The 13,846-nt window shown below is 37.7% G+C and overlaps 1 protein-coding gene across 1 annotated transcript in view; it reads right to left on the minus strand.

Annotated features, from left to right (window-relative positions):
- The window catches only part of LOC145121482 (uncharacterized), a 32,224-nt gene that overhangs the window by 13,384 nt on the left and 4,994 nt on the right, over window positions 1–13,846 (minus strand). The window lies entirely within an intron of this gene.

The following is a 13,846-nucleotide window of genomic DNA, read 5'->3' on the forward strand; positions in this document are numbered from 1 at the left end:
GTTATGCTAATAATCATCATGTTAGTGGGAGCATGATAATTATGACAAAGGTTGCAAGTTAGCAATGTTAATTATAGAAAACAAAAGTTTCAATTCGTGAGGTTGCAGGGGTTGAGAAAGTTGTTTTGCTATAATTAAGGGAGAGGAAATTATACTTCATTTCAATTCTAAAAGCTTAGATTGAGATTTTAATCGTATTTAATCAAGGATATATATATGAATTTCATGTTGGAATGGCTCAACATAAGGAAATTCTATATATGGGTCCATTATTTGCGTTCTAAAATTCGATTATGATTACGGCATCCCTTTTCATAATCTGAATTTTGAGAACTTGGCAAATTGAAATGGAAATATTATAGCAAAAGACTGGTTTAGTCTTTATGTGAGACATCATGAATCGTGTCCCATATGCTTCAGATATAGGATCGATTACATGTGCTATATTCATCCTTTCTAAAATTTTCCAAATGCCTGGGGCATTATGAAGGGAAAAGGTCTAGAATTGGATATGACTAAAATGATTAAGCAATTGTCGAGGACAATCTAAGGTTTACAAAAGATTGGTTGCTCAAGGACAGTTGGAAGTATAATGTTAATTCTGGAAGGACCATATTGACATAATCTGTAAGGAGGCAACTCTTGTTCAGAAGTGATAGTCAAAATGGAATATGGAAATGTTTCAAAGTTAGAAATTATTCAATCTGTGTAAGATTAGGAAACTTAATGAAAGAAGGATGTTTCCAAGGAGCTGATCTCCTTTGGAATGCTCTGTAATGATTGTTGTCAAGTCTTTCTGACTTCGTGCATAATCATTAAGAGGATCAATGCATATAAGTTTAGAATCTAACAGATTTCAGTAAATGGCATGAATTTGGAATTCTTGCATTTGCAGTAAGGATTTGGGACTGTGAAAAGAGGATCATTGGAGTGATGTTCAATTGATCTATTTTACAAAGTAAAGATCATAGACAAACATAGTATGCATACTTGGTGTATGGCATGACTAGTGTTTAGAAAACATAGTGTACATGCTTGGAGCATGGGACAACTATTGTTTTAAATTCAAGTATAAAGTTGATAAAACCGAAACAATGAATAATGAGTAATCAGTATGGGATAAATAAAAGTGTTTATTTATATTCATAGGGTTTGATACCATATTTGATTCATTTATTCTTGTGTTTCACTTTGCATGTTTTGACTTCCAGAATAACTAAGTCGCTCTTCCTGAATGATTAAGTTATTCAAACCATCCACAGTCGGTCATATGTTGGAAGTAGATATGAATCAAGACTGTCATGGGTTGGTTTGTAGAGGTCCAAGTTGGTGGACAAAGTGGTGCTACAACACTCATGAGTGCTCATAAGTTCTGAGTATTGGATTCAACCCGCGCTCATTTGAATCACTTCATGGATTTTATCACGAGTGATCATGAGACGATAATATCTTATATTCTTCAAACCTAGAGATATGAGTTGTTACTATGAGTTGGTTATACATTGATTGCACGAAAACGCATTGGTAACTCGATGTTATAAAACGTGCCTTTGTGTATGATTCAACAAGTAGTAGAACAAGCCATATGAGTCGAAGTTTATCCATTCCTTTTACCTTCGGGATAAAAGCGATATCTGTGGGCCCCTCGATGATTTAAAGATGATACATGTGAGTGCTTGGCCAAGCCGGGACTGATTTGATTTGTTCAATCAGTCAGTCATCATGAATCGGAAATCGGGAAACAACAAATGGACAGAGAGAATGATTGATAATCCATGTCTCAGTCCATATGATATCTAGAATGGAGGAATATATGATCCCTTATCTAATGGACAAGTCATTGACAAAGGTCAGAGTTCATCGACAAGGTCAGAGTTCGACATAAGCTTTTGAGAGCTACGTTTGCTGATCTGTTCCTGAAGTCATACGCAATAATAGTTTTAGACTTATCCAAGTGGGAGACTGTTGGATTAATGTCTAAGTCCATAACTATAATTGGTAAGACTTGACCCGACCCGGCATGGTCCATTTGGGTTGCATGGCATCATGCATTTGGATAGACTATAATGAGAGAAATAACACTTAAGGTTGGTTAATATATTATAAGTTCTAATATATATTAATAAGGTTATTTAATTAGTATTGATCAAGAATTAATTTGGAATTAATTAAGTGATCGAAAGGAGACTAATTAAATATATGGGTTGATTGTGTAAATCATTCATTCTTATATATATGGGCTTGTGATCCAAGATTCCTTATGTTGGACTAAGTCTATGGGGTGACCCATGGATACTCCATGGAGGTTAAAATCCATGGAGCATAAGGAATGGGTAAAGTTATGAGTTACATGGTGTAACCCTAATAGCCACCATATAAAAGAATCCCATGGCTCAAGAAATCGGGCACTAATGTGTGAGTGTGAGGGCTAGACGATTTCAAGGAGTGTTCAAGTTTCTCTCAAGTTATTCCAAGTGTATTTGGTGTTGTGTGAACCATTTGAGGTGTCACACTTGGGGCACTAGGCACTCAGGCTTCATGAAGACATTCTACATCAAAGAGGTATGTATTCTATCTTGTTATATTTATTATTTTGTATGCTAGATTAGGATAATACCTTGGATGTTCATAATTGTATGTATAATAGAGAAAACATAGATCCAAGGTATTTAGGGTTGCATGTACACTTAGGAGTGTTAGAATGCTCATAACCCAACAGCTAAATCGATGATTCTAGGGCTATATGATTCTAATCGTATACAACTTTGAAAGCATTCACTTAGCAATTAATTAAGCTGATATCAATTCCACGTAATACATAGCATCCAATTCTCCTAGGCTATAAGGCATCACACAAAATCAGACAATTCTTTCATATGATTACTAAAGGTATCCTTAGCCCTAATCTAGCATGCAATTGACATATCAAGCACACTAATCATAATACATATGTGTTGGTAATTTGGGAACTACTTACTTGAGTTCGGTTGATTGCATGCATCGTGCCCCCTTTTCAATTAGTAAACAAATCATTTTAGAATTCAATTTATTTTTCTTTTCAAAAGATTATAATTTCCTCAGTTTGAGGTCTAAGACACCTGAAAGTGTTCCCGAATCCCACAAACCAAGCCTCAGATACCAACTTGTAACATCCCAAAACTGTGATACAATTTTTTATTTTTAAAAACAATAGTTTCAATCATCAAGTTGTTCCAAAAGATTCACAATGTACAATATTCGATGTCTAATGAAGTGATATTTTCTGTCAATGTGTCTGGATCTCCCATGATCTCTTGGTTCCTTGGCTAAGGCAACCGCACTATTACTGTCACATAAAATCTCCATTGGCTCATTTATAGCTGGTACAACTCCAAGGTCTCCGATGAAGTTCTTTAGCCATATAGCCTCCTTTGCTGCCTCGCTTGCTGCTATATACTCTGATTCACAAGTGGAATCAGCCACTGTCTCCTGCTTGGAACTTTTCCAAGTAATTGCCCCTCCGTTTAGAGTAAAGACCCAGCCCGACTGAGAGCGGAAATTATCCCTGTCAGTCTGAAAGCTAGCATCACTGTACCCTACAACTCTCAAGTCCTCACTGCCACCGAGGGTAAGGACCCAGTCCTTAGTCCTCCGTAGGTACTTGAGGATATTCTTTACCGCAGTCCAGTGTGCCTTGCCAGGGTTCCCCTGATACCTGCTAACCATGCTCAAAGCAAAGGCTACGTTAGGTCGAGTACACGTCATAGCATACATGATCGATCCTACAGCTGAAGCATAAGGTATTCGACTCATTTCTGCTATCTCAGCCTCAGTACTAGGGCTTTGTGTCTTACTCAATCTGGCGTTACTCTGGATGGGTAACTCTCCTTTCTTGGAGTTATGCATGTTGAACCCTTTCAACACTTTGTCCACATAGGTGCTTTGACTAAGTCCAATTAGTCTTTTACTCCTGTTTCTCAAAATCCTTATCCCTAGGATATAGGCAGCTTCTACAAGGTCCTTCATAGCGAAACACTTCCCAAGCCAGGACTTTACTTCCTGCAGGGTTGGGATGTCATTTCCTATGAGTAGTATGTCATCCACATACAGTACCAAAAAGCTGACTATACTCCCACTAGCCTTGATATAGACACAAGATTCATCTTCACTCCTTGAAAAGCCAAATTCTTTGACTTTCTCATCAAAGCAAAGATTCCATCTGCGAGGTGCCTGTTTTAATCCATAAATGGATTTCTCGAGCTTACACACTCTACTGGGGTACTCTGTACTGACAAAATCCTCTGGCTGAACCATGTAAACATCTTTAACCAACTTTCCATTAAGGAAAGCGGTTTGACATCCATTTGCCATATTTCATAATCATGAAATGCAGCAATGGCTAACAGAACCCTAATAGACTTAATCTTGGCCACTGGTGAAAAGGTCTCATCATAATCAAATCCCGGAGTTTGAGAATAACCCTTTGCAACCAGTCGTGCCTTATAAGTGTGTACATTACCATCCATGTCGGTCTTCTTCTTGAAGATCCATTTGCACCCAACTATCTTACGATCAGGTACATTGTCAACCAAGTTCCAAACTTGATTGTCATACATGGACTGTATCTCGCTATCCATAGCCTCTTTCCATTTAGCAGCCTCAGGGCCTGCCATGGCTTCCGTGTAGCTGTTAGGCTCATCCAGATTTACCAGTGTGTTATCACTTATAAGTGTCTCACCTTCTGCAGTAATATGAAAACCATAATAATGCTCAGGTGCATTCCTAACTCTGGTGGAACGCCTCAGAGGTATAGATTCTTCAGTCGGCTCAACAGGAGTTTCCTCCTCAGGTTGAGGGCTAGGGTTTGAGGTTCCTTCACCACTTGACTCTTGAATTTCCTCAAGGTCAATTTGCCTCCCACTGTCTCCTTTGCTCATGAATTCTCTCTCTCGAAAGAATCCTCTTCTTGCTACAAAGACCACATTATCACTGGGTCTGTAGAAGATGTAACCAAAGGATTTCTGTGGGTAGCCGATGAAAATACACCTTTCGCTTCGGGGTTCGAGCTTATCGTGAGTCTCGCGTCTCACGAAAGCCTCGCAACCCCAAATCTTGATGTGGTCTAGATTGGGAACTTTTCCAATCCACACCTCGTGAGGTGTTTTGGCAACCTTCTTTGTAGGGACTAGATTAAGGATATGGGCGGCAGTCTCTAAGGCATACCCCCAAAATGAGATTGGTAGCGAAGCTCGACTCATCATGGAACGAACCATGTCCAACAAGGTCCGATTGCGCCTCTCAGCTACACCATTCAACTGTGGTGTCCTAGGAGGTGTCAATTGTGAGACAATCCCACATTCCTTAAGATAGTCAAGGAACTCAGTACTAAGATACTCACCACCACGATCGGATCGAAGCATCTTAATGTTCCTGCCCAACTGATTCTCCACTTCTTGCTTAAACTCTTTGAATTTCTCAAAGGTTTCTGACTTATGCTTGATTAGGTAGACATATCCATATCTACTAAAATCATCAGTAAAAGTCACATAGAACCGATTAGCATCTCTTGTGGCGGTTCTGAAGGGTCCACACACATCCGTGTGTATGAGGTCCAACAAACCTTCACCCCTAGCACAAGTGCCAGTAAAAGGTGACTTTGTCATTTTACCAAGCAAACAAGATTCACAACTATCATCTGACTTTAGGTCAAATGACTCCAAGACTCCATCCTTTTGGAGTTGGCCTATGCGTTTCTTGCTTACATGTCCAAGACGACAATGCCATAAGGATGCTTTATCTAAGCTAGTGGAAGAGTTAATACACAATACATTATTTCCTAGATTATCTACAACAAATACAGTTTCATACACGCCATCACAAGGTAATGCTTTAAAATAAAGAACATTATTAAAGAAAGCATCAATACTACCATTATTATTATCAAAATAAAAGGTAAAACCTTGTTTATACAATGCATGAAAGGAAATAACATTTCTTGCCATTTCTGGCGAATAATAACATTTATTCAAATCTAATGTAAACCCACTATTTAGCACTAAGGAATAAACTCCTATCTTGGTGACAGGTGAAGCTTTCCTGTTTCCCATGATCAAGTTTATCTTTCCCTGCTCCACATTCTCACTTCTTTTTAGTCCCTGCAAATCACAACATATGTGAATACCACAACCTGTATCAAGGACCCAAGACTTAGAATGAGGTGAGTTATTAGACAATATAGTGTATATACCTGCATGGTTGGGTTTTACTTTCCCATCCTTCAAATCTTGCTGGTACTTTGGGCAGTTTCGCTTCCAGTGCGACTTTTCATGGCAATAGAAGCATTCAGCCTCATTAGGGTTAGCAGAAGGAGTGACAAAACCTTTCTTGGTTTTGCTTGAAGAGGAGCCTTCAAGGGTCTTACCCTTGGTACCCTTAGAAGGGTTCTTTCTCTTCTTCCCTTTGCCATGCCCGATTGCCAAGACATTGGCCGCAGTTGGAGTAGGAGTAGGAGTAGTAACAACCGACTTACCCTTTAGACCACTTTCGGCGGTCTTCAAGAGTCCTTGAAGTTTGCTGAGGGTGACTTCTTCCTTGTTCATGTGATATGTCATGCGGAATTGATCATAACACGATGGTAAGGAGTGCAAAATGATGTCTATTGCTAACTCCTCAGGGAAGTTCACATTCAGCTTCAGTAAACGGTCCACATACCTTTGCATTTTCTACATGTGGCCCGTGATGGGTTCACCATCCTTCATTCGGGTTGTTATCATGGAGGAGATTATTTCATATCGCTCTTGACGAGCACTTTGATGGTAGCGGTCCATCAAGTCCTGGTGCATCTCAAAAGGATAATAGTCCTCATAGGACTTTTGGAGCTCGGCTGTCATGGTGGCCATCATGATGCATGCCACTTTTGTAGCATCTCTTTCATGTACCTCATATTCAGCAAGCTCTTTAGGAGTAGCAGTTGGCTTGGGTACCTTCAGCTCCTTGTCGAGAACATATTCTTTGTTCTCATACCGAGTGACCATCCTGATGTTTCTGATCCAATCTGTAAAGTTGGACCCATCAAAGATGACTCTCCCACAAAGATTCATGAGAGAGAAGGAGCTAGTAGGGTTTGAGCAAGAAGCATTGTTATTGGAAGACATCTGAAAAGAAGAGGGAATAGATTAGATTAGATATAGAGATAGTCCTTAACAAAACACCCAAATGTAATATTAAGGCTAGGACCCAACACAATATTTTATAACTTAGAAGAGGGATGCCGTAATCTAAGCTATAAGATATTTGAAGGTAGGTGAATGACGATTCACCAATTTCCACCATGAAAAACGAAATATTTAATTAGGTTTTAATTGGTTTAGAAACTCCTAGATTCTTTGAGATTCATTGAACTTTCTTCAATGGCATGTTTCAATCTCGAGTGTGCCCTTCAAGTTTTGTGACTGGGATGCCGAGGATCACAAAACAAGGTGTGAAGTAACCATGCAAATTACTTGGTACCCTTAATGTATTACCCCTCAATCGATGTGTCGGTTAACCACACACACTCCATCGATACTATGATAAACATTAAGTCACCCTTTACCTACCTTGTTAAGTTCAAGTTAGTGTGCCGGTTAACCACACACGCTCCACTAACGACTTAAACAAAGTGTAAAGTGTAATTTCATGGATTAGCACCTTATTCACATTTTCCTAAAATAACTAAGATTGGGAATTCAATAAAGTTTAGTTACTTTAGTATTATCATTATACTTTTAATGAGAATTTATAAGTCCTCGTCCTACCCGTTCGGCTAACGACCCTCCACTGATCAAGGAAGTGGTGGGTGAGAGTGGACACCCATTAAGTTTCCATTTTATAGGCAACAACCTTATACCCCCCTTATAGACCGGCTTCGTGAATGAGGCGTACTAGCGGTAAGACGACTTGATCTTATACATATATAAATATTATTAAACTTATAATATTATAAAGTATAAGGGTTGAATTTTAACTTTTTAAAATTCTAGGGGTTGGAACTAAAGTTTTTAATATGACTTTACATGTTCCAAAACTTGAGGGCAAGTTTTGTAAACTTTCAAAACTTTTCATTTCTCATAACTTATGAGTTAATGGTTATTAAAAATGAAGACTCTTTCATTTTTTGTAACTTATGTGTTCTTTTAATGGTTATTTATAAATGTGACTTTTGGTTATCCATAACTTAAGAACTAGTTATGGACTCCATTAAAACACATAAAGATCAAGAATTAATCTAATCAATTATTAGCACATAATTTCTATGATCTTCTAAACTCATATGTTTATGAATGTTCATATCAAAAATTTCAAGAATCGTAAGTACATATACAAAACTTGAAATTTTGATACGAGCTTTTGAACAAAACTTCGATTTTCAAGTTTTTTTTTTGCATCAAGTATCAAATAAACAAACCAGGCTCTGATACCACTGATGGGTTTTGAGCATTCTAACACTCCTATGGTGTACATGCAACCCTAGAAACCTTGGATCTATGTTTGACTAAGATACATGCAAATAATTATTTTTCCAAGGTTCTTATCCTAACTAGCATGGCATGGGGTACTTGAATCAAATAAAACTAGTAGAATTACTTACCTTGTAGTAGTAGTTGATTTCTTGGAGTTTGAGAGCCTAGCACCAATAATGTGGATGCCTCAAATGGAAGTCACAAATCACCACAAACTTGGAAACTTGAGAGAATAGTCACAAACTTCTTGAAATCGGTCCTCTTAGTTTACACACATCAACTAGTGCAATTTCAAGAACCAAAGCCTCCTTTATATAGTGTGGTGGATTAGGGTTACATCCATGTAAACCCTAATACCCATGTCTTTTCATTTCCATGAGATCCATGGGTTAAAGCTCCATGGAGTATCCATGGACTTTCCATGCAAGCCTAGCCCATTCCAAATAAGCATTAGCCCACACTATATAAATACAAGAGCCCATATTTAATTAGTCATACTTTTGATCTCTAAATTAATTCTAGATTAATTATAGATCAATACTAATTAAATAATATGATTTTATATTAATATATTAGGACTTATAATATATTAATACATCATAACTTATACTATTCTCAAACGATTATCCATAAATTGTTCGGGTGAAGTGCAACCCAAATGGACCATGCCGGGTCGGGTCAAGTACATACCAAATATAGTTATGGACTTAGACACTATATCCAACATAAACAACATACATATCCTAGAATTTCCTAGGAATCCTCAACTCCCACCGCTTGCAATACCGAGAACCTTAACCAACACCGTTGGTTGCCTTATGAATGCAAGTTATACACAAAATGAAATCACATAGATTGTCAAATGATGATTCTACCCTAATTTCAAAACCAAACAAGGAATATGAAATGAGGCTAAATCTATGATTCTAGGGCTATATGATTCTAATCGTATACAACTTTGAAAGCATTCACTTAGCAATTAATTAAGCTGATATCAATTCCACGTAATACATAGCATCCAATTCTCCTAGGCTATAAGGCATCACACAAAATCAGGCAATTCTTTCATATGATTACTAAAGGTATCCTTAGCCCTAATCTAGCATGCAATTGACATATCAAGCACACTAATCATAATACATATGTGTCGGTAATTTGGGAACTACTTACTTGAGTTCGGTTGATTGCATGCAGCGTGCCCCCTTTTCAATTAGTAAACAAATCTTTTTAGAATTCAATTTATTATTCTTTTCAAAAGATTATAATTTCCTCAGTTTGAGGTCTAAGACGCCTGAAAGTGTTCCCGAATCCCACAAACCAAGCCTCAGATACCAACTTGTAACATCCCAAAACTGTGATACAATTTTTTATTTTTAAAAACAATAGTTTCAATCATCAAGTTGTTCCAAAAGATTCTACAATATCAAAATCATCAGAGTAATAGTATCCAAAAATTGCAGAAATCATGAGGGGAGGATGTTGTGCTATCACACCCGAATATTCCTCTTTGTACCAAAAGTACCTCAAACCATAAACATTAACTGTAAGCACAAGGCTTGGTGAGTTCCCCCAAAGTACCACATACCAAACATACAACTGGGCCTAGCCCTGGGGTATATTTTAACCCAAATAAACAAGTATGGGCCCCCGCCCTGGGGTATTTTTCAACCCGGACATGTCATAGTGGGCCCCGTCTTGGGGTGTATTTCAACCCGACATGAAATAGTGGGCCCCGCCATGGGGTGTATTTCAACCCAATAATATGTTAGTGGGCCCCGCCCTTGGGTGTATTTCAACCCGATCATACAATAGTGGGCCCCGCCCCGGGGTGTATTTCAACCCGATCATACAAAAATATATGTCACATAACAGCTAGCATTCTACATAACAAAATAATGGGTCAACATTGGTGCTTTCGACCCGTGGATACAGTGAGGAGACTCACCTCACGAACAAACAAAATAGTAACAACAACATGCTGCTCTGAATACCGACTCTATCGGTCAGCTTTACATATAACAATGACCAATACTCAGACGAAAACTTAAAATACCAAAAATACCCGTAGGTCAAACTTAGTCAAATCTTGGTCAAAGTCAGATGCCAACTAAGTCAAATCTATCAGACAAAACCCTAATATCGGGTTTCACGTCATGACCAGTCCTTTGTCATGTTCTGAGAGTCCACCATGACCGATTCCAACAACTCGCTCCAGACTTATTGAACTCAATCGCGGTTTTCTACTGGACTGACCTCACGATGTAAGCATCACCATGTCACGTCGTGAGTTTCAAATACTCAACGATCTATGAGATTTTTTGTTGTCACGTTGTGAGACCTTATGTCTCACATCGTGAATTCATTTTGAAGCCAAAAATCAAGGTTTTAAGTCCTTAATCCATTAAGCCATCAAACCCAACTTTTTCTAGAAGCTTAAGGGGACCCTAAAGGCCCATAAAAATGTTTGCTTTGAGGACATGCATGCACCATGCATGTCCCAATCCATTCTACGTTAAAAGTGGGGAGATATGCATCAAACTCTCATGTATGACTCTGATACCTCACCAACTTCTAGATCTGGAGACTATGGTTTCCAAAGAACCCTTAGAATCCATAAAGTTGCTAACTTTATGGGTTTACTCCACTCAAGCTTGCATAAACATGAAGAAAAGGGACAAAAACCTAGATCTATCCATAATATGCAATAAATTTTAAACCTTTAGCACTTACAAAGGTCCAACAACAAGAAGAGATGATGATGATGATGCTACTTTGCAAACTCCACCACTAGGAAATTTCTTTTCCTCTTCTTCTCTTCTTATTCTAGCTAGAAAATGCACCAAAATGGTTAAGGATCTCAAGGAGGGTCGTGATTAGGGTTTCTAGAGGCTTAGCAAGTGAGGGAGGCTGATGGTGGACAACCCTAGCCCTCTTATTCCATTAAATAGCAAGAAATTAGGGTTTTGGTCATCAGACCGCTCTCATGTTGTGAGCAACAAGGGATCATGTCGTGAGACTCAAGAAATACGAGTCAATAAGTCAACCCTGACTCACGACTTGAGAGGCATTTCTCACACCGTGACTTCATCCAAAGGCTAAAAAAACCTCAAAATCATGTACCTTAAAACTAAATGTTACTTGATCCAAAGATGGTGTAGTCTAGTCAACTCCAACATCACCCATAAAATGAACCAAAAGTGCCAAAAAAAGATGTTGTGGTCCAGAAATGTAGTGTCTTTGTTGGATCCAAACTTGAAGCATCATTCCTTGCAACCAAAAGAACCTTCTTGATCTTTAAACTTCTTAAAAAAACATAAAAAAACATCCAAAAGAGGAGAGAGGAGAAGCTTAATTCTTGAAAGTGGAGGCTAGGGTTTCTCCCAAGGGGTATAGAGGTGATGGAGGCTGATAAAATGGCCAAAAAGTCAGAACTTTATGCTTAAATGTGTCGAAAACCTTAAAAATCATGGGCTTAGGCCTATCTGATCGTCGTGTCGTGGCGACTGCCAAGCCGTGGGCTCTGATCCCCACTCTGTGGCGACAGTTTTCACCCAAATCTACCCACTACAAGAAAAACACGATTTTGCTAGGGAAGGTTGCTATGGAACGTATTTTCGTTGTTAATCTGCAATGGATCGTGTTATGGAATGTCGTTCCATAGCAATGTTGCTACCACGTTGTTTACGGATTTTATTTCTGGTAGCGAGAATGGGACTTGCTAGGGAAAATGCTACCGACTCCATATCTGTTGGTATTATACTACCGATAGTTCTATGGAACAAAAATTTGTAGCAATTTTCCAACGACATTTGTTACGAAATCACTTTTCGTTGTACTATTTCTATGGAATTCATTATCGTAGTTACTATGCAACGGAGTTTGTGACGGAAACCAATTTCATAGTTTAATTGCTATGGAAGTACCATTCGTAGGTATTTGATAGGGAATTCTGCTATGGAATATGATTTCGTTTGCTTGTTTTGCTATGGAACAAAATGCGTAGCTAATTTGTGACGGCATTTGTTGGGATGTTGTATGCTTAATTAATCTTATTATACTATGGGTGAATTATTATTATGATCAATGGAATTTGTAAGATATGGTTTGAATGAAATGTTTTTGAATTGGTAATATGTGTCATAAACTAAAGGCTGAAAAATGAAAAAATGAATTATAAAGTTGATATTGCTGGCAAGCGGACTCGAACTTAAGCTTATGCTAGAAAAGGGCGCGGTTAAGCCAGTTGTGCTAATCAAGTTGTGTATAGTTTCTTGAAAACATAGTATATAATGAATAATTAACAACGAATACATTACAAACTTATTTTTAATTACATTCACTAGGCATGTTAAAGTATATAATCTATGTAGATTATTTTCCTTAATAACGAATTCATTACAAACTTATTTTTAATTACATTAACTATACTTCATCACAAAAATAACATGGGTTTTACGTATACTTCATCCTACTCAAGCAACATAGCAAGCAAAAATGACTAAAATGCCCTTTTAACAGAATGATTTAAACACAAAACCAAAATAAAATTATAGTAGTACTATACAACTTCATATACAATACAATAATAACACTAATATTCAATGTCCAATCTAGCTATTATCAACCATTAATATTTTTAAGAAATATACAAAACCTACCATACTTTACATACCAACGACAAACCGTGCAATATCTTTGGCGATCCTCATCCTCTTCATGGCCTATTGCAAATGCACCTTTAACAGAATGATGTGGGTCTTCACATTGGAATGTGATGTTATTCGTTGTAAGTATATGAACAACATCAACAACCCGCAACATCTTTGTCAACAACCCGCAACACTAATATTCAATGTCCAATCTAATTATTATCAACCATTAATATTTTTAAGAAATATACAAAACCTACCATACTCTACATACCAACGACAAAACGTGCAATATCTTTGTCGATCCTCATCCTCTTCATGGCCTATTGCAAATGCACCTTTAACAGAATGATGTGGGTCTTCACATTGGAATGTGATGTTATTCGTTGTAAGTCTATGAACAACATCAACAGCCCGCAACAACTCTTTGGCACTATCAACAACACTCGTGTACTCCCCATCATCCGGAACTGCCCAGCCAAAATAGGCCTCAAGTAATTGTAAACCTACACATTAACATATCCATCAATTAATCCAATGTATCCTTTTCAATACAACAGTAAATAATATACAACACAACACAACTAAATACTAACCCTAAACTACAAACATGCCTCAATTAACTATATACATAATTTAATTTACATATATACCATATATACATACATTCATCACATTGATGAGGCTCTCTTGAAATGTAGATCATTCCAAGCAAAT

The sequence above is a fragment of the Lactuca virosa genome, chromosome 6, assembly GCF_052849685.1.
Source record: "Lactuca virosa cultivar CGN04683 chromosome 6, Lactuca_virosa_CGN04683_v6, whole genome shotgun sequence".
Classification (NCBI taxonomy): domain Eukaryota; kingdom Viridiplantae; phylum Streptophyta; class Magnoliopsida; order Asterales; family Asteraceae; genus Lactuca; species Lactuca virosa.